This window comes from Triticum urartu, chromosome 7 (genome assembly GCF_003073215.2).
Source record: "Triticum urartu cultivar G1812 chromosome 7, Tu2.1, whole genome shotgun sequence".
NCBI lineage: Eukaryota > Viridiplantae > Streptophyta > Magnoliopsida > Poales > Poaceae > Triticum > Triticum urartu.
This window is the reverse complement of record NC_053028.1, coordinates 14,100,280-14,123,431: the sequence shown is the minus strand read 5'-3', so window position 1 is coordinate 14,123,431 and position 23,152 is coordinate 14,100,280. Positions and strand designations below refer to the sequence as shown.

Sequence of the window (23,152 nt, the reverse complement as noted above, 5' to 3'; positions counted from 1 at the left end):
CCACAAAGGATCTACCGATCCTTCTCCGTCTCGCGGTGCCGCAACTCCGACTAGTCCTTCACCTTCCGGATTATGGTAAGTTTTCCCAAGTGTTTTGCTTAACAAATGCTTTGTTAGCTAGAAAATGGCATAACAACCTAGGATAGCTCAATAATGATCTATAGCTAGCTTAGCTAGTTCATTTATGACATAATTAGCTCACTTAGGTAAAAAATGGCATAACAACCTAGCATAGCTCAATAATGATCTATAATTAGATTAGCTACTTCTTTTATGACATAATTAGCGCACTTAGGGAAAAATGGCATAACTACCTAGGATAGCTCAATAATGATCTATAATTATCTTAGATACATCATTTATGACATAATTAGCACACTTCCATACCTAATATTAAAGGATGAAACCTTTCATAGTTCTCCATAAGTGATCTCTTTATATCCGTTAGTTTTATGTAGATTAACAGCTAAGATTTAATAGTATATCTAGACACTTGTATAAGAGAAAAAAACGTTGCGGGAATAAATCCAACAAGGATACAGGCCACCACGATGTCATCTTTCCATACATATTTGTTTTCGAGTCGATCTCATCGCCCTGGCCTTGACTCGCACGCCTGCGTTTTGACCTGACTTGCCGTCTGCCGGTCTTGGAGGTAGGAGCTTCCTCCCGATCCGCCCGCGCTCACCGTGGCCTCGCGCCCGCCCATGGCCGCTACGATGGCTCCACGCCCCTGGATCTCCGTGTTGACGCAGCCACCTCCACCTCCATCCTCACGTATACGTCACTAGATTGGATTAGATTTCTTGGTCGAGCGTCGTTGGGGATGTTCAAGGACGATGTGGCAATGACCACCGTGGTGTGCCTCAGCAGCGACCTCGGCCGGTCGCTTGCGTACGAGTAGGAGCCCGTTATGAAGCTTGACCGTCTGCACTACCTCTTCAAGCTGCCGGACAAGGACGGCGCCCTCCTCAACAACGGTGTTGTGGAAGCCACGCTGCTGTCGTCCTTCGACGCGCCCCTCAGGTCCCTGCTTCTCCACGCCTCCCGCTCCGTCTGGGGGCTAAAGGCTGCCCCCATCGGCGTCGGCGTGGGTGGACGGTACTGAAACGACTTGTCGCCGAGGGTGGAGAGCTACAACGGCGTGCTCTCCAAGGCCATCGGCGCGGGCATCACCTACCTCGTCAAAGGCATGTTCATATGTACGAGGCCTACGCAGCCAGGTATGTACTGCTCCGGTCTGCTCAATCCCTGTATTTTCTTAGTACAAGGCAATTGCTCTGAACCCACTGCCGTGCAGGTTTTAATGGGAGCCAACTTGATTACTCCTCAAACAGCCGGGGCTCAAGCCAATGCTTTAGCCACTACCGGAAAACGGGCCTACACCGACGGCCAAACCTATGCCTATGGCTGCCGTCGGCCTAGTTTGAGATATGCCGACAGCCAAGTCCTGGCCGTCGGCTTACAATGGTCGTCGGGTTACATGGATCTATGCCGACGGCGGCCGTCGGCACAGAACGGCCGTCGACCTAGGCGCAGACATGCCGACAGCAGCCGTCGGCATAAATCAGCCGTCGGTATAACTGTGGGCCTGGCGACCCCGCCCGTGACTAGCGGCTAACGCCGTCAAACCTATGCCGACGGTCGGGACGGGCGGCCGTCGGCATATCTCCGCATGCCACGTCACCGGTCCGCGGCGTAGGTATGCCGACGGCACCCGTCGACATAGTTGCCACGTCACCGATCCACGGCACGGCGCCCACCAGAACCCTGCCTTATCTATGCCGACGGCTTTGCCGTCGGCATAGCTATTTTTTTACATACTTTTTTTTGCATATGTTTTTATGCTTTTTTTACAAATGTTTTTTTTGCATATGTTTTTATGCTTTTTTTTACATATGTTTTTATGCTTTTAAAAAAATATGTTTTCATGCTTTTTTATGTACTATATGAATATACATGTAGTTTGTAATTTTTTCCATAGATTATGAATATATATATAGTTTGTATTTTTTTCGAGCACATTAATAATATGTTGTCATGTTCTTTTGAATATAGGTCCTTCAATTTTATTAAAATCAAAAACAGCTATGCGACAGAAGTTGAGTGGCGGTTGCAAACGCCCGGCACCCATCTCCGGAGTGTGACCCCCTCACGTCCGCGGTGTGCCCACCTCACGGACGGCGCCGCCGCCAGCATCTGGAGGGCGGAAACAGCCGCATCGGGTCTATACGGAGGGGACGTTGCTCTCAAGTGTTTTCTATGGGATGACCTACCACAACCGGGTGGTGTTGTGGCATGTTCGAAGTGGCGGCACGCATCTCCGGGGCGTGGCCCCCCTAACGGACGGCGCCGCCGCCGGCACCTGGAGGGGGAAAACGGACGCATCGGGTCTACACGGAGGGGATGTAGCTGTCGGTTTGGCCCGGATGTTGCTCCCAGGTGTCCCTCTGAGCTGACCTGACATAACCGGATGGAGAGGTCCACTGGTCAAAGCCCGTCCGTGCAAAGTCAAAGGGCTAGATCCCGTGGTCAAATGCTACAGGGTTAGGTGGGACGGGGGCCCTGAGGCGGTAGCAATGCCACCGGAGCGTCGCACTGGCCCCTCATACATGCGGGGTGGTGTGGTGGCATGTCCGAAAAGGTGGCACGCGTCTCCGGGGTTTGGCCCCTCTCACGGACGGCGCCACCGCCGGCACCTGGAGTGGGGAAACGGACGCGTCGGGTCTACACGGACGGGATCTTGCTATGGGTCTGGCCCGGATGTTGCTCCAAAATGTTCCTATGGGCTGACCTAACACAACCGGGTGGAGAGGTCCATTGGTCAAAGCCCGTCCGTGCAAAGTCAAAGGGCTAGATCTCGTGGTCAAACACTATAGGGTTAGGCGGGACGGGGGCCCTAGGGGTAGCAATGCCACCGGAGCGTCGCATCGGGCCCTCATACATGCGGGGTGGTGTGATGGCATGTCCGAAGAGGCGGCACGCGTCTCCGGGGTGTGGCCCCCCTCACGGACGGCGATGACACGGTAGTAGACGTTCTGCGGTAACGATGCGGCGTGAATATTATTAAATACTCGAAGGGGGATAAAGTCATGAGTTTTTTACACGACGTGGGCACATGTGCTATAGGACTGATGGTAATTTTTTCATAAATTTTCATGATGGAGAAGTATCCGAACAATTCCCTCTACGCGGATTGCTCTTCGCGCGTCTACGACTGTGGCCGGCGGCCTCCGGGGGCTAGCATGCCGCCAAATCTTGCGTAGGCGGCCTCTCACAAGTCTGGAATTGTTGTTGTGGTTGCAAACGCCCGGCACGCATCTCCGGGGTGTGCCCCCCCTCACGGACGGCGCCGCCGCCCGCACCTGGATGGGGGGAACGGAGGCGTCGGGTCTACACGGAGGGGATGTAGCTGTGGTTTGGCCCGGATGTTGCTCCCAGGTGTCCCCGCGCGAAGCATCTCCCTCCGACGGACTTGGATCTGCCCCCCCCCCCCCCCCCCCCCCCCCCCCCCCCCCCCCCCGTCGACGACCCCCTCCCCCTTCAGTCACCTGACCTACTAAGCTCCAGATCGAGCACGCGAGGCGGCGCCCATGCGCTCCCAGACCCGCGACCAGGCCACGGCCTCGGCGGACGAAGCTACTCAAGTTCGGCGCCTCCCCTCCCCTCCCCTCTGTGTGGTTCCGGGAGAGGAGAGGGCCGAGCGGCGTTAAAAAAACATAAAAAATCCATATGAAATAATAATACATAAAAAAACATAAAAAGGAAAAATATAACTATAAAAAACATCAAAAAATTTATATGAAATAAAAAACATAAAGAATAAAAAATATAAACTATTAAAAACATTAAAAAAACTATGCCTACGGCTAAGCCGTCGGCATAGGCGCCACGTGGCATCACTACATATGCCGAGGGCTTAGCCGTCGGCATAGTTGCCCTTATCCATCCCCGGTCACCCCCTCACCACTCATTCTTCCCCGACCCCAGAGCCCGACCCGCGCCGCCGCCGCCGCTCCCCGCCGCCCCCCGCCGCCCGCCCGCCCGCCGCCGCTCCACCCGCGCCACTCCCCTTCCCTCGCCCCTCCCCCCTCCCCGCCTACATCCCCTGGCCCTTCTCGCGCCGCCGACGCCACCTCGTCTCCGCGCCGCCGCGACCACGCCACTCTCCGCCCCGTCACCCCACTACCACCCTCGTCCCCCCGCCACCTCTCACCGGCGCCATCCACACCCGTACCCAACCCCGCGCCCTCCCTGTGTCCTGCCCCGACCCCGTGCTAGGGGGGCGCCGGAGCTAGGAGGCCCCCCTCTGCCGATGCCCTGCTGCGCCCCGGCCGGCCCTGTCCACCCTTCCCCGGTGGCTGCCCCCCGGCCTCCCTACTGCCCGCTGCACCGGCGGCCAACAAGGTGAGCTTTTTTTCAATTTTTTGCAATTTGTTACTGTTTTTTACATAGATGGATATATATGTAATGAATGGATATATGCATGTACAGATTGATGCTAGATAGATGGATGGATGCTAGGTGAATAGATAGATGGATGAATATTTAGATACATACGCATGTATCCATGTAGATGGTCTTGTGATTGTGTAGAGTGAAATAAAAACTCCCTAGTGTAATCTGTATGCTGCTGCTAATTTCACTTCAGTGTACCATTGTGGCAAAGCCATCTATGACACCTTTGTGGTACTGCTTCTGTTTCATTCTGCAAATATGCTGCCATTCTGGAAACTTGGATGGGTGTTTTTCCATTGGTTTTGAATGGAAAACATTGTGGCACCTTGCAAACACAGAGCCATGTCATTATCAGGGCACTCCACTAAAAAATTTATGACAGCAAAAAAAGGCTGCAAAATAACAAATTGCAGCGATTTTATAGAAAAATATATACAGAGTTGTCAAGAACAACATGAAAAATAAATAGGTAATAAATGGTGATGGTAGGCCAAGAAGCAGACGTGTATGGAGGTCCATGGAGCTGTCCATGTCCAGCAGTCTTGACGTACACATCAAGTTGTACTAATTGTGATTAGGTTAAATGAATAATGATATGCTTTGGTACTGTTATTTCTCTTCTTGTCCATAGTATTTGTCAACTCAGACACAGTGATGGTGTCATTAGTGTTCAAGTTGTGCCAATTATTGTAAGTGGTGATGTGTAACACGACCGAAGAGCAAAAGGACAGGAGAAAATTACACTAGATGGAGCGCAAAGAGATCAATTATTTAGATACATACTAGATAGTTTTTACTAAGTTTGTGAATATAGATGAATTAGATGTTGGGCAAGTTTGTGATAGATGGATGGATATTGGTCAAGTTAGTGTTTTGGTAATGTTGATTCGTATATAAGAAGCAATTCGAGGCACTTGGTTTCTAAAATACTTAATGAAGTTTTTTTTTTTACAATTTGACATGTTGTTTCATGTTCATTCATAATGTTGTGTCAATGCTTAATGTGAGGTGACGACCTAATTTTTTTCACTCGGTGTGATTAACAGGATTTGTGGTGTTCCATCTTCGTGGAGTGATCGTTGACGTTGGAGGTGTTGGTCCACGATCGTCCCTCTCCTTTGATCGACTACATCGGAGGGTGAGCAACAATTCCATGACCTCGTCCACTTTTTTTCCCATGTCACTAGATTAAATTTTTACAACAAGTCGCGTAACCTAGGTCTCCCGTCCGAAAGGGTTGCATCGATAAATAAGTATTCAATTGCATATTTATCACCGCAGCTCTTTCGGATTGTCCAGCGCTTTCCACGGACAGCCCGAGGATGTGTAGATTGGGTATGTTGTTCATGCTCTACCCCGTTCCGAGACAGGATTTCGGCGGTCCCTCCCTGTTGTTCTCCGGATGCACATTCTCTCGGCATTATGCCGAGACGTGTATTCGGAGAACAGCGGGGAGGTGCTGCCGAAATTTTGTCTCGGAATGGGGTAGAGCATGGACAACGTACTCAATCTACACATTCTCGAGTGAGATTAGGACCCATCTTTACCTATTAGAGATGTAGGTGGATTAAATGTCGTTTCTCGTCAACCTTGTAAAAAATAAAATATTGATGTGAGTAATTTAAATGAATCCTTAATTTTGTTGTGTGGCTTCCAATAAAGAAGAGATGACAGATAATCAGTGGATGTATAGTGGGTTTTTCCGTCGGAATCAAGTAACAACAGAGTGGGTCGAGAAAACTGATGTGTTTTTGAAAGAGATATTCCATAGTCCAATGAGGATGGTGCCAGAATGCCCGTGTGCCAAATGTAAGAGATGTATCCGCAGAGATAAGAGTGAGATGACTAAGCACCTTCGCACGAATGGATTTATGCCCAACTTTAATATGCCGATAATCTTATGAGGGCCATGAACTGCCGAAAACCATGTATGCTACGAAGAAAATCATGAAGGCGCTCTCCATGGACTATGAGAAAATACATGTTTGTCCAAAGAATTGCCTTTTGTTTAGGCATGAGTATGCGGATGACAAGTACTGTAGGAAGTGCGGTTCCTCTCGGTATATTGAGGTGGTCGATAAGCATGTTCAAAAGCAGCAGCTAAAAATCCCTGTGAAGGTTCTTCGGTATCTTGATTTTATAAAAAGACTGCGGCGCCTTTTCATCACCGAGGAGTCTGCCAAAATGATGAAGTGGCACAAGGAAGGGAAAAGGTACAATCCAAAAAAAATTGTACATCCATCAGAAGGTGAAGCATGGAGGTCATTCGATATAGAGTACCCGGAGGAAGCAGCCGAGGCTGGGAATGTCAGAATTGCTATAACAGGTGATGGGTTCAATCCATATGGTATGTCGTCTAATCCATACAGCTACTGGCCCGTATTTGTTATTCCGCTCAATCTCCCTCCCGGCGCCATAATGCAACGCAAGACCATGTTCTTGTCGCTTATAATTCCGGGGCCTGAATATCCGAGGAAGAATTTGAGTGTGTTTCTGCAGCCTTTGGTGGATGATTTGCACCATTCTTGGTACTTCCCGTGGTTGACATACGACCGACATCTACAGAAAAATTTCTTAATGAAAGTTTGGCTACAATATTGCATGCATGACTTTCCCGGCTATGCCCGGTTCTGCGGATGGTGTACAAGTGGAAAGATGCCTTGCCCAGTGTGCATGCAGGCCTTGATTTTCATTTGGCTGAAGAAGGGTGGCAAATATGCTGCCTTTGACCTGCATCGACAGTTCCTCCCTCCAGACCATCCTGATAGGGAAGACAAGAAGAACTTCACAAAAGGCAAAGTTGTCCATGAAGTAGACGAGATTCCAACGTTTTCTGGTGCGGATGTGCTTGCTCAGCTGAAAGCTCTTAAGCCTGCCGGTGAAGGGAAAGGCAAAGGCAAAGGCAAAGCCATAGGCGAAGACGAGGATGAGGGCAAAGGAAAAGGTAAAGGGAAAAAATGTTTTGAAGGATATGGTGAGACGCACAACTGGACTCACATTACCCCCTTCACGCAGCTTCCCTATTTTAAGGACCTCAAAGTTCCATACAACATCGACGTGAAGCACACCAAAAAGAATGTCGCAGAGTCCCTTTTTCGCACGATCCTCAATATTCCTGATAAGACAAAGGATAATGTTAATGCTAGAGCCGATCAACAGAATATTTGTGATAGACCACGTCTACACATGCAGCCTCCCACAGGCAGTCGAAAATCTTGGTTCAAGCCAGATGCTGACTTCGTACTTAAAAAGGATCATAAGATGGAGGCATTCAAGTGGCTGAAACACGTCGTGAAGTTCACTCATGGTTATGCACTGAATATAAGTAAGGGGGTCAATCTTTCAACGGGCAGAGTGACCGGGCTCAAGAGTCATGACTATCATGTATGGATTGAGCGGATTATGCCGGTGATGGTTCGGGGCTATGTTCCCGAGCGTGTCTGGCGTGTGCTTGCGGAGTTAAGCCATTTCTTCCGCATGCTTTGTGCTAAAGTAGTATGTCCTGAGAAGATAAAAGAAATGCATAAGAAGGCGCCGGAGTTGATATGCAAGCTAGAGAAGATCTTCCCGCCAGGCTTCTTTACTCCGACGACACATCTCATTTTGCACCTCGCGAATGAGGTATTGTTGGGGGGGCCTGTGCGGAATCGTTGGCAGTATGGCCCTGAGAGACAGAACAAGCATCTGAGACAGAAATGTGGAAACAAAGCTAAGATTGAAGCTTCCATAGCTGAGGAGGTGGCAGACCTCAGGACAACCTACTATCCGGACCATGTTCCCACGTTACACAATAAGGTGTCTCGATACAATACAAAAGAACCCAAGTATAAACCCAAGTTGCCTCTATTCATCGGGCAAGGTGGCAGGGCTGGATGCTCGACACCTTATCTCATGCCACGAGATGAGTGGGAGGATGTCATGTTCTATATCTTGCACAACATCAAGGAAGTTGAGGATGAGTGGATGAGGTAATACCTTTGCGCCATTCTTTTAGTCAATTCGTTATGTTCACTTTGCCTAGTTCCTATACCGCTTTTCTTATTGTAGTTGATTCGTTGAAGAAGAATGGACGGGAATGCTGCCTCCTACTGAAGCGGAGGCACTTGCTCTTCTCCGGAAGGGTGCTGATGGAAGGAAAAATTTCGTTGCGTGGTTCATGGAAAAAGTAATTTTTCACACTTCCCTATTACCTATTTCAATTAAACTCATGCACCCTATAATTTCAATTAAACTCATGCACCCTATAATTTCAATTAAACTTGTAGGGAAATGATCCGACCGAATCAATGGATGAAGAATTGAGATGGGTTTCCATGGGTTTTGACCCTACAGTCATGACATGCCAAAAGTATGATGTGAATGGGTATCGCTTCCACACAGAGGAGCACCAGAACAGTCGGCCTAATCCCAAAACCATAAATACCGGAGTCTTCACTGAAGGAGATAATAAAGTAGATTACTACGGAAGGGTAGGAAAAATATACGAGCTTACATTCAAACGTGGCCGCGAACACCTAAGTCTCACTGTGTTCAAATGCCGATGGTTCGACCCCAAAAAGGGTCTGAGACATACGCCTTCTGTTGGTTTAGTGGAAGTTAAACCATCAACCATCTATGCCAGAGCTGATCTCTTTATCGCCGCTACCCAGGCCACACAAGTATATTATCTGCCTTACCCATGCCAGAAAGAGTACCTAAAGGGTTGGGAAGTTGTGTTCAAGGTGTCGCCACATGGTAAGCTATCGGACCCGAATGATGATGATTACTACAACATAAACCCCATGACATACGAGGGAGTGTTCTATCAAGAGGAACATGATGACGTGGTCCGAAACAACGAGGATGATGACTTGGGTTATGTTGACCTGGACCCAAACGACGATGATGCACGGATTGATGGTGAGGCAGTTGTGAATCAATGAGACATAATTATGCTTGAAAAGTTAAATGAAGATGCTGACGACGAGGAAGAGCCTCCACCTCCGTCAGACAACGAAGAAGATATGCGTGATAGTGATGATGAGACCGGTCCACAAATAGATTACAATAGTGATGATTCATATGGGTTCTAGAAAATGTAAGTTCTTTTAATGATCATTACAATAGTATGCTTAATGTGCTATTCTGCTATTAATGTTTTTCCTGTATGCTTGTTTAATTGATATCCTTACTAATTGTTTATTCTCTTCTCAATGCAGGTTTGCTAATCATGGGCAAGTCCAGCGGCGCCAGTTTCCTCAGTAAATTCAAAGGACTTACTCGGAGTGGAGGAGCCCACAAGGTTCCCTCCTGACTACGCGAGGATGACACCTCACGGGGAGGTGGAGGGGTCGGGGGAGGAGACCCTATAGGAGGAGGCGGTGGGGGGAGAGCCCCTAGAGGAGGAGGAGGTGGGGGGAGAGCCCCTAGAGGAGGAGGAGGTGGGGGGAGAGGGAGCCGGGGCAAAAAAATCCGGGCCGTGTCCGAAATAGGAGGGTCTTCTTCGATGCCCTCCTATACAGAGGCACCTTCTGAGTCTGAGGAGGAGGAGTATGTTCCTGATGGCGAGGAGGAGGAGGGTGAGGAGGAGGAGGGTGAGGAGGAGGAGGGCGAGGAGGAGGGTGAGGAGGAGGGTGAGGAGGGTGGTGGAGGGGAGGTTGATCCCGAGTTGTGGGGTGACTTGCCACCGGGTGCTCCGCAGGGGTGGCTGCGTGGTAATGCCGGACTACTTACGCCACCTTCTATCGAGGAGCACAAGTGGCTCATTGAACCTGTGGGGACAGAGTAAGTGCCTCTCAATCATATTTTCAACACATGACAACATTTTCTTATTGTACACATGGCAATCCTTTTATTCTTTTGCAGAAACTGGATCCTTCGCGGAAAGGGTCGTAAACCGAACGGCCTTCTCACTGTCCTGTTGAAGGAGTTTTGGCCTCGCCTATTCTGCCCGCGGCCAGACAGGGAACCGAAGCTGCGGGTTTTGGCCACGAGCTGGGCCCACTACGAGGCTTGCAGCAACGCGGAGTACGGGACGGCCGCTAAGGCCGTGATCACCAAATTTTGGGTAAGTTCTCTTATGAATCACTTGTCTTCAGTTTCGTTCATAGTTTATCATTGAATCACTCAACTCATGCCTTGTTTGCTTCTGGTTTATGCATGATTGCAGCAACTCTATAGAGTTCTTGACGAGCACAAGGCCAGAGCCAACGTGGTCTTGCTTGCGGCTGCAAAGAAGAAAGCTCGCCAGTTGCAGTACGAGGTGTGCTGGGTTGCCGTCTCGCAGTACTACCACATCTACCTGCACCAAAAGATGACCAAAACTCAAGCGCAGAAGCAACGACTTACCTTGAACAGGGAGCAGTTCATGATGGTAACTATTACTAACTTTTCATTGTTTCAAGCAGTCAACTATATGTTTCGTGCTCACATGTCATGCTTCCAAAATTTGCATAGGTTGTTCCTCGTTGGTGCTATGGAAGGCATGACGGATGGGCGAGTTTGGTGGATAGGTGGCTAACCGTGGAAACGACGGGACACACGGCCAAGGAAACAGGAACCACTGGGGCTTCAAGGCCATGAAGGTATATCTATGTGCATTTTTGTTCTTCTTTACCGTCATGTTCTTATGTATGGCTAACTTCTGTTTGACGTTGCAGGAGGACAAGTTGAAGAGGCCGCTCTCAGACATGGAGTCGTGGAAACTGGCCCGCGAGTGGAGTCATCGCAAGGAGGGCGAGAGCCAGTACTACGGCAAGACCGAGGAGCACCTGGGGTCTTACACTCATCACTATCAGGAGTTGCATCCGGATGTTCCTGTTGCTGAGGTCGCCCAGTCTCAGATCGACGACACGGCGGTGGTGGCCATCCAGGGGAAGAAGAATGGCCAGTATCCGTGTTTCGATGGCTTGATCACTCCTTCGATCTCATACACACAGCTTCGGGCTACCAACCCGAGCCGGTTAGAGAGTACGGGGCGTTCACAGACTCCCTTAGCCCGCAAGCATGCTGTAAGTACTTCCTCTTTATCTTTTTCTCTCTAGCATTCTCAGTTTATTTTTAGCATTTCTCACTTAGAAACAACCTAAATTATGTTGGCATATAAGGAGTTTGTCGAGCATAGGAATCTCGAGGTGCGGGAGTACTTGAAACGAGTGAAGGCAAACAATGATTACAACCGTCAGATGATGACGGTTAGTTTTGCCCTCTTAAAACCAAGCTAAATTTTTGCACTTTCATTCCTTCTGATCTTCTAGTTTGCTTGTTTAACTAACATTCAAGCTATGTTAGCGTCTTGGAGTAACCGCACGGATCCACCACAAATGGGACCCCCACTACCACCTGCGGGAGAACCCCCACACGTGCCCACGTTCAATGAATGGGTGGCACTAGGAAGTGATGGTCCGGTTAGTACATTCGCCTAACTACTGGCAAACTAGTTCTCGTTCATTCAACACTATCATATCATATTTACCGTTAGAATATTTTCTGAAACATGTAGGGGACCGGTGGCTCGACTCCTGCTCCGTCGACCCCAGTCACTCCGATCTGGCAGAGTGATGGTGGTCGCGGTGGCGGTTTTGGCGGAGATGGTCTTGGTGGTGGTGGTTTTGGCGGAGGTGGTCTTGGTGGTTTTGGCGGAGGTGGTCTTGCTTGATGTCGATGATGATTCCGTGCATGTGGCCGTCGTGCCATGCCTTTCATGTTGCTACTTTTATGATGTTCCATGTCTTGCACTACTTTTATGTTCATGAACTTCCGCCGGTGATGATCTTTAGATGATGATGATGAACTTGACTATGTTTAGACGATGATGATGAACTTGATTATGTTTAGATGATGAACTGTCATATTTCTGCATAATTCCATATTATTCTGCTTTGAAATGCTATCAAATGAACTGAAAAAGATAAAACAGGGGAAAAAAACTATGCCTACGGCAAAGCCGTCGGCATATATAAGCCATGGAGTTACCAGGGCTTGCCACGTGGCAGATCTATGCCTGCGGCAAAGCCGTCGGATTAGATGGAAATCTATGCCGACGGCTTTGCCGTAGGCATAGACCTGCCGCCAGGAGAAACCAGGGAAAGACACGTGGCAGTGCTATGCCTACGGCAAAGCCGTCGGCATAGATTTCCATCTATGCCGACGGCTTTGCCGTAGGCATAGCACTGCCACCAGGAGCACCATAGGACGCCACATGGCAGAGGTACGCCGACGGCTAGGCCGTCGGCATAGATCTCTACCTATGCCGACGGCCAAGCCGTCGGCGTACCTCTTCCACGTGGCGTCCCATGACTCGTCAGCGCTTTTGACGGCGCCGTCCGTTGCCGTCAGACGGAAAAACACTGCCAACGGCTAAACTATGCCGACGGCTGCCCCAGGCCGTCGGCATGGGGCCCTATGCCGACGGCTATACTACGCCGACGGTCTGACAAGACTACGCTGACGATATCTACGCCGACGGGTCTATGCCGACGGCAATGGACCTATGCCGACGGCCCCTGGCCGTAGGCATAGACCGCGAGTCCGGTAGTGAGCGGCACCGGCGGAGTTGACGGGAACAGCCAGGCAGGTCTGGGGAAGCGTGGATGAGTCAATATATAAGAGCCTCAATAGGTAGGAACTCAAATAACCATATCACTTTGCTCCTTGTCTGAATTTTTTCTTATTCATCACTCATTTATCATTACTGATCTTGGTTGCTTAGGGTGCGGAAGCTGTAGGAGATGATGGAGAAGTTGAGGAAGACATTCCTGGAAACGGTCATCTCGGTGACAGGGTCCACGGCGGCGCCGCTACTTCGTTCCAACCAAGGGAAAGCCCTCCTCACCACCGCCCCGGCGAGGTCGTTTTTATCCTCTCTTGACGCCATCAGTGAGTACAGCAGCGCCCTGGAAACACCAATGGGACCTTGCCGTGATGAGCAAATCTTTCAGTACATTACATAGTTTGCCTTCTTCCTGTGACAAATAAAGTTATGGACGCGGTAGAGGCTGCCGAGAGGAGGTCCCTTGCTGCAACCTCCAATGTTGTTTCTGCTGCAGTGTCCAAGAGGTAAGAACATGAGCACCTCAAGCCATATGAAACCATTTCTCTGTCCGAAAATCATATCAGCATTTTGAACATCGACTTCGCAGGAATGCCGGCCTGCTTTGCGTGCTCCCTGTTAGAAATTTAGGGGGTAGCATCATGTGCAAGGTTCGGCTGCCATCCGCTGTGCAACTACGACATCGTTGTAGCTCTGATCTGTTGCGTACTCTGCCGCCGGTCTGATTAAGACCGCCACAAGCTATCACATCGATCTGCCACCCATGCTTCTCGCTGGGTTACCACGATCGACCGGCCGATTCATCTGCTGTGTGCTACATGGACGCTGGAGTGCGCTGCGTGGATCTACTCATCTACAAGCCTGAGGAATCCCACAAGCCTGCGGTAGCTTCTGCAGAACACGGTAGCCTTAGAAATGCAAATTGTGAGCGGCACCACGGATAAGCGCAGAGGAATAGGGGGTAGACCACAAACCCCAAATTTCTAACACTCCCCTCAAGGGAGGCCATTGAACAGCCTCTAAAAGTTCTTCTATTTAATTCTTGAATATATCAGCCTGTTCCATACAATTCTTGACTATATGTAGAAAATATTACCCCGTCATCTAGAAACTTTTGAAACAATAAAATAAGCCTTTTGATATCTTAGCCCCATGCTTCTACTTTCTAAATCCTAGAATTGACGAGACCTTGGTTAGTTTGGACTCACAGCAATGTGCAATTAGACTTTGAAATACATCAGTTGTGGAATAAAAGCTATTGGACATTTTCACTTGCCTTATGAGCGTGGCTGACAATTATTTAGCAGCATAAAATCATATATGCATTGGTAACTTGCATCTGTGATATGGACGGATCATGGATTATTCTACCATTCACCAAACTCAGTAATAAATAAGGTTATGATGTTCTTTGTTTAAAGTTAAACATGGTTATGAACCTTCATGAATTCAGCAACTAAAATACGAATGGATTAGCCCGAGGAGAAAATAGCAGAATTTATATACAGTATGATGTAAATTTCACATATATTCTCAGGTTTACTGATAAGCCAGCAGTATTGCGTCGGAATGCTACTAACGACTCATAGGTGCCAAACTGAAGCAGGGCAATTTCTGCACTGATACACACTGAACACATTTTATTTCTGACGAAACCTTTAATAATTAAGTTAGTAATCTTAAAAATTAGCAGATGGATGAGCAAATCAATAGTACTTCAGGACAACTGAATCAAATGAAACTAATGATGGTGTGCTTAATATTCTATAGCTGTAAGTAATGAAGAGTAAAATTGCATTTTTCATCATCTCTGAACCCTTTTATTCTCCACATTTTCAGTTTAGATGGCACAAAAAATCATTGGCTAGAAGATCATCATGCGTCAACATTCGGCACCATTGCAATGAAAATTACGTGCATTTGCTAAACAAAAAAAGCTTCCAGAATTACTGTGTTCATAATCCATGTCACTGTGTGAAGTTGTGTCAAAATCATTATGTCCCGAGCCAAGAGTGAATAGACGAAATTACTTCTATTACTGTGTTGTGTTTGCAGCTGCACATAGTGTGTATTTTCAGTAGCCTTAGCCATTCGATAGCACTACAATCGAGAAAAATATGTTTTGCTATGTGCTGCATTGTGGTAATCTTCAGTATGCAACGAGCTACTTGGATTGCGACAATCGACAAGTAATCCCACAGACACCATCAGGACTAAGATTACTCTTAATTACGCAGCTCACCAGATAACTTAAAGATTTTTTTCCACATGAAAATAATGACATTACAGTTCATATCTTCTACTGGAACTCCTTTTCTGTGTATGAACCTCAGAAGACAACTTCCAGTAGACCTAACTGATGGAGATCTCAAAGCTCTTAGCCTGCAAGCTCTCAGTTAGGTATTATATTGGCAGCTCAACGTATTTTTTTATGAAGTTTTGTGCCAACTCCCAAATATATTTTGTCATGGGTAAAAATGTAGATGTTGACAACTTGACTTAAAATGGTATTCTTGCTGCAAGCAGGGTGGTATCAAAATTACCACGAAGTAGACGTTGTTTGAATTATTCTTGATTATTTGTGTTATATTAATAGCTCTTTGCCCTGTTCTTAACTGGGTATCCTTGCTCATTGGTCACCTTTCAATTGTACAGAAGGTAATTTACCAGAATATTATAGCCTTTTAGTTGCATCTAAGACTCCAAGGTTCCTCAGTTTCACCTCCGAACATGACATTTGTAGGCTAACTGTCACTTGAAAGGCATGCTTTTGCTATACATTTTCTTAGTTGGTTTAGATTCATTGAATGTTCCAATGTTATTCTATCTGCATATGTGCACTTGGATTTACAAAACTATGAGCAAAGCAATTCATGATGTTACAAACAAAGCAATCATCCTTTGTTTATTGAGGTTTCATTTTTCGTAGTTGTTAGTTACCAGATTGTGATAAAACAACACACACATTGGTGATTTGCGATGGCTTTCTGATTTCTGAATTGGAATGAGCAATCACATGGGTTTCTTGAGAGATTCAAGTAGCGGCGCTTCCAGCTTTATGTCCTGCTAGCATGTTCCTTGAACCAGCTAACCCTTATTCGTGCCGTATGTCCGAAACCGGAGTCCCATGACCATTGTTCCTCAACCCATCGAAGGCATGTTAGGCAGTGGCTCAGTTCATCTCCTTGCAATTGACCATGTTTAGACATGTTATTATCGTGTGAACACTGTGGTCACCGCTGGTGAGGGTGAAGTGGAAGAAAAGCGATTAGATGGGTCAGATGGCATGTTAAAATAGAGGACATGGTTTCCTATCCTCAATTAGAACAAATCAGTGCTAAAGAACTTTGTCACTGCCCACATCCAGGACACGAGGAGGCAGGAGTGTCAATTGGCCCGTGAGAATGTTGATCTAGCTAGAACAAAGGAAGATAAACTCGTTATTGGTGATGTCCCGGTAGAGCTATGCTATAGAATGTACTCTGAATGTTCCCCTACTCCTTGAGTAATTTTTACTCATTTAAAAAACACCGAGGAGATGGACTTGTGAGGGCATCTTGGTCCATGCTTATTAGGCTACGGGCATTTCATGTTGTTTTCTCCCGTTGCAACGCACGGGCCCTTTTCCTAGTAGGTAAAAAATGGCATAACAACCTAGGATAGCTCAATAATGATCTATAATTAGCTTGGCTACTTCATTTTTGACATAAATGGTGCACTTCGGTAAAAATGGCAGAACAACCTAGGATAGCTCAATAATGATCTATAATTAGCTTAGCTGCTTCATTTAGCCCCAAACTATCGTATAATTAGTTTATTTTTCTCCAAAATGACAAAATAACCTTACTTAGCTCCAAAATGATCAATTTTAACTAGGATAGCTCTAAAATGACCTACACTTACCATTTTGTCCTACAAAATGAATAAATATGCTTAGTTAGCTAAAAAAATGGCATAACTACGTAGGTTAACTCCAGAATGACCTATTTACCTAGCTTAGCTCTAAAATGACCTACACACTTAGCATTTTTTACCTACCTTAGCTAAAAAATGGCATTTTTACTTACCTTAGCATTCTTCTTCTTCTTCTTCTTCTTCTTCTTCTTCTTCTTTTTCTTCTTTTTCTTCTTCTTCTTTTTCTTCTAGCTAGTCTTCTTCTTCTTCTAACTTTCATCTTTCCTAATTTGTAGATCTGCTTGAGATGAGGAATCAACTAGCATTGATGGAAACTTGTTGCAAACTTTTACTTGTGCTTGTGCTTCCTTTTTATTTACCGAAACTTGTTGCAAACTTGTTGGAAATGTTGTTGGAAACTTGTATATATATGTTCATGTTGTTGGAAATGTGTATATGTTGACTGAAACGTATTGTTGGTATGATTGTTGAAATTATGTTGAAATGTGTATATATATATACATTTCATATATATGTGTGTGTGTGTGTGTGTGTGTGTGTGAAATTCTGTCAAATTGAATGAATTTAGAAAAAAAAACAGGAAAAACAGGGGCTATATAGCCGCTTTGCCGTCCGCTGGATGACGACAAAGGTATTTGCCGTCCGCCAATGGACGGCAAAGTGGCCACGTGGCAGCTACCTGTGCAACCTGGGTGTAGGGGGCTGGCCTATTTGGCTGATTTGCCATCAGCCAGCAGACGACAAAGGCCTTTGCAGACGAGAAAGATGCAAAGGCCTTTGCCGTCTGCTGGCTGACAGAAAAGCATGCTGTTAACCACTTAACGGGCCTGAACTGTCACGTGCGCCGTCGAGGCTCTTTACCGTCGGTCAGCGGACGGCAAAGCCCTTTGGAGCTTTGCCGTAGCCTATTCAGTCGGACCTGTTGCCGTCTACTAACTGGCGGCAAAGTGTCTGATTCCTGTAGTGCTAAAAGGAAAATACGGATCAAAAAAGAGGAAGATCGTATAAATTTCGACAATAATTAGAAATATCTGACCGTCTATTTGATACATCAGCCCATCCATCCTTGTAATTTTATTTTAAACCCTGATGTTAAATAAAATTACCCACCTCTGTCATTAAGTAAAGGCGGCTAATACAAATCAGCCGATTGATTTGATCTAGAATTAAGCCATGAGGAGAACCGCCTGATCGGTCACATCTCAGCGGTAGGATGCACGTGCCATCTTCGACACGCGTGGTCGCTCGCTTGCGATAAACTTTTGCGATTTGCAACGTAAGATTATCACAGCCACGCCCGTTTGCTAGCTCGCGATAGAGCCGCCGATGAGCGCCGCATCGGAGCACTTGTAGCCGCCGGTGATGCTTCACGGTAGAAACGACAGCACCGCCGAAGCCCCCATCGTAGCAGCAGCCGCCGTCAGTGATGCTTCACTGCAGCGGAGCCGCGGTCGAGCGCTGCGTTGCAGCATGGTAACCATCGTCGATGCTTCATTGCAGCGACAACACCGACACGATGGCACTCCATCGCAGCACCTGACACCACAGGTGATGCTTCACTGCAGCGCTGACAACGGCGTGACGGCGCTGCATTGGTGCTCCATCGCAGCACCCGACACCACAGGTGATGCTTCACTGCAATGCTGACAACGTCGTGACCGCGCTGCATTGGTGCTCCATCGCAGCACACAACGCCACCGGTGATGCTTTAGTGCAGCGTCGCCACGGTGCTCTAGCGCCGCCACGTGGTTCAATGCAACGGCGCCAGACTCACCGCGTGCCCTGTCGGGCCGCACACTTCAGTGCAGCGTCGACGCGCCCTCCTTACAACACCGTTGCACCCTGTCGCTCCATCGTCGTTGCTGCAGTGCCAGTGGTGAGTCCCCAGCTTCCACTGCTCATGCGAAGAGATCGAGGAGCTCCTCCATCGACGAATGTAAAACTGGTGCCTCGAAAAATGGATTCCCCATGTTGTTGCTAGGACAGAAGCTCTGGCGTGGTCCTGCTGAGGACGATGGGAAGCACGGCGAGGTCTAGCACCGGCAGGCAATGCGGGTCGCGTGTGCTACTCTTGGGGGACAGATGAGGAATGATAGATGTAGGAGACGAAGACAAGAGAAAAGGTAGGAAAAAACGAGTGGCTCTCGAGGATAAGCGGTGCGCTCGTGCATGGTCCCACCATAACCCATGGCATGCAGGTCACGCGGTTTATTACTTTAAATCAGTCGGTTGAACGCCAACATTTTCCTTTAGTAAAATAGAACTTTATTTCAAGTCAAATAACCTTTCCTTTTATCTTCAAATGCAACCGAGTCATCCCCAAATCGTTGCTGCGGTTGCATTAGCCCAGCTTCCTAAGTCTAAGTCCCGGTTAAATTCATGGGCGCACGTGCTATATATGTCATGTGCATGTAGCGTAGCCATATCCTACACAACGAAAAAAATAGCGCGATATAACCACGCTATAGCACCGTTATAGTATATTCGGAAAGCAAACCCTATATTTTCGCAAATTCGGCCGCTATGGCGCTATTCACGTAATTAGCGCGCTACAGGGCACTATAACGTTGTAGTGTGTAGCATTATAGCGTTCAAATGATGAAAAAATTCCGAAAAATTGGGTCAGCACAAGTAGGCTTTGTGCTCGTTCTATGTTAACTCAGGTAGCAGATCAATGTTTAGAATAAAGGTAGGCCAGCACAGGTTTACTTTGTGGTTTGTGCGCGGTAGATGTACAATGTTCAGAGTTTATATGTCAAATAGATTGACTACAGTTAGATATTGTGTTTAAATTTTATGCTTCCTATCTATGGCTAGATTATGTCTCTCTGATGGTGTCTTAAGGTATTGAAATACTTCATTTCTGGACATATTTGGTATTTTTTTTTTGTAAATGCTATTTTGAAATATAGCACGCTATAACTTGTGTAGCATTTGAATAAGGGCCTCGCTATATGGGAAATACTCAATGGTTCCTGGGACACCTGTCCCTGGAATGTCACCGCTCATCCGCACCTGCCTATTAATATAGTTATGTCTGCTCGTTTCGTATTACAACGTTCTCTGCAGTTGCTGTTCTGGTATTTGATTCCTCCACACCTGTTCCGCACCCTATCCCACCCTCATTTACCCATCTAACTCCTCCCCAACTCTCCCTGACATCGCGATACGGTGCAAAAAATAGCTGTCCATCTTTGCATGCTGCTGCTTTATCATGCCTAGTTGTCCGTACTGATAATTAGATTGGTTGGGCATCACGCAGATTACGTTCTTACTCTTCCGTCCCAAACCAAAAACGCCGATTTGATTAATCAGTGCTGCTCACTGTTCATCAGCGCCCGGACAAAAGCTTGCTTCTCCCCACTTCACTTACCTACCCTGCTAGAGCACAACGCTCTTCATCCCCCAACCACCATCTCTTCACTCACCGCTCTGTTCCAGTTACAACCCTAGATCCATTCTCCTCTCCTCCTCGGCCCCTTCTTCGCGCCCCCTCCCCAATCTCCCCTCCTTCAGCAGTGTTCATCCAGGGAGGAGGGATCTGAAGCACGCTGTCCGCTCTAGCAACACACGGTCCTCACCGTCCGGTGAGATTCCCAAATCCATCCATCTCCCCTCCCTTCCTTCCTCAACCTCTTCTCCGATTCCATCGCTCGGTCCTAATATGTTGCATACATATTTATCTTACAGCACGCGCGATGGACCAAGATGATGGTCTGCACCATCCCGCGGTCGACCTTGCTGCCACTGACCCCGCTTGCCCGACCCCAACATCCAGGACCTCTCTTCAGAAAGTTTGCGCTCTTATCTCTACATTCAACGAATTCAAACACAGACTGGTTGTGGAAATTGGTTTTGGTGCCATGTTGCGTCTCCCCGCTATTCCTAGGCTTAATTTAAAATTTAGCACATGGATCATGAGCATGGTCGATGGTCCGAACAGATGCATCAAGCTATCTCATGATTGATCTATTAAATTCTGGCCGGAGGATATCCACAAAGTTTTTGGCATATCATGTGGACAATAGGCATTCATAGCCCTGAATATCAACAACCCGAAAGTTCAGTTCAGTTCTTCAGATCTGTTCTTTGTTTGTCTGACAAAGGGAATAAAGTGCTAAAGAATGTTGAAGCAGTTCTAATGAAAGAATTATCTGAGTCAACTGCCAGTAATTTAGAGATTGACTGTTTCAAGATGGCCTTCGTGATATATTCCATGGGCCACATCCTCGCACCGTCTACTAAGCACGAGTGTTTGTAATTGATTACTGGGCTGCTATTGCCAACACGGATAAAATCGTGGACTTCAAATTTTGTGAGTATGTATTTGCTGATTTACTGGCAGCTTGCTGGAAGGTGAAGCAAGACATTCAGAACAATAGGCCAGTTACTCACTTGATGGGATGCCACCTGTTTTTCCAGGTATTCACTAATATGAACCCATTACATTTCACTCTGATGTTTGATTACTCAAATCATTAATAATCTATAAATGAATGAAAATGCAGATTTTTTATCTACACAACCTAGACCTTGGCATGCTAACCCTCCCACACAATTCATATCCACCCATTTCCTGCTTTGATGAATCAAGGATCAGGAAAATGATCATACACTGCACTAGAATTGGCCCTGGCCCGACTGATTTCTCTGTAGCCCAGGTATGTGTTGCTGCAGTTTACCAATCCATGCAATCGAATCAGACAAAATACTCATGCAATTATTTCCAAATTTTTTACAGGTACGTCACCACACCCATATTTGCTACATGCGTGCCCTTTGGGACAGAAAGCCTGAAGCCAACACATCGTCATCAAAGAAACCAATCAATCCTGCTAAAAAAACCTACCATTAATCACACTCCTCAACAACAGTCTGCTGGAACTTCTTCATATGTGTCACACATCCCTAGACCTGTTGCATTCACCACCATCCTAAAAGATAACTACCCAAATTTGGTGAACATTTCAACCTTTTGTTTGTTAAACCCCTAAATAGAACATCTTTCCTATTTTTGTCTCAGCCATTAACTAACCCATGGTTATCTATAGGCGCATTCTGAGCTTGGCATACTCCTTAATCAGCACAATGCAGTGTACTTCAAAGCGTGCAATGCTTTGAAGCTTTCTGTTCATGAAGAGAATACTCGCTTTCTCCACAGCATGTTGTCAATTCTTTCCCAAAGTTGCATATGTTTCTCGCTTCGTGGTTCAGCATGCATTGCACAAGAGCTCCAGCCACCTGAAGTCCCTCTTTTATCTAATTTGTGCCAACAATCCAACCAACAATCCAAGTCTGAAGGTTAGTATGCTAATAAACATCATGCATGAATCATTTTTAAATTGTTAACAAATTTCATATCATTCCAGGTGCCACATCGGCAGCACCAAAGGGGAAACTCCAGGGAGCCAGTTCCTCCCACACTATGAATGAGTTTACTCCATCAGTCAAGAAAAGCAGGCTAAATTGTATGTCCATAATTATCACTGCTTATCCAGTTCTTTTCATTAATATCGCAATATCTAGTACTTTATTTCACCATCCACTCGTCATTTCCATTATAGTTTATGATGCTGATGATAAGGTAACTCCGAAGCACTCAAAATTGCCAGCACAGCTGGACCCGTCCAAATGTTGGGCTGACAGCCTAATAGGCGGCATCGTCATGTTTAACAACGAGGCTGACCCCCCGGAAGATGCTGTCCTCTTTGCTCAGATATCACCATTCAAACCACATCCTCGCCACAACGCCCATCCACTCAAACCACCTACCAGTACTTCTTCCACTCATTTACCAATTCCAGATCTCCCATTCCTCAACTCTCATCTCCTCCCAGATCTAGATTTGTTTACAGATCTACGTTGCCCCCTGCCCAAACTTCCGTTAAGTACGATGCCCCCCTGCCCAAACTTAATCTCCTGCTGAATAGTAGGACAGCTGCCCCAACCTGCCCCCTTGTATGAGCCGAAGGGATGAAGATTGCTAAGTCAGCCAGCTATGCTCTCCCCATGCCACTTTGAGTTCCCTAATTTCCTCTTTGCATCTCTCTTAACAGCTCTATTTGTAGATGTAATTCCTTTACATGAACTAAAGCATTTAGATCACTTTGAGTTGTTGCCTTTCGAATTTTTTGATATATATTCGTCAGATCTACGAACATCTAACACTTAGATTCTCTTGAAACTCTTGCTGCTATGTTTATCAGAACCTGTGCATCCCCAATCAAAAAGCATTACCAATCCCACCAC

The 23,152-nt window shown here is 46.9% G+C and overlaps 1 pseudogene; it reads left to right on the top strand.

Annotated features, from left to right (window-relative positions):
* Positions 1-826: 826 nt before the first annotated feature.
* LOC125518134 lies at positions 827-22,336 on the top strand (annotated as a pseudogene).
* The last annotated feature ends 816 nt before the right edge of the window (positions 22,337-23,152 follow it).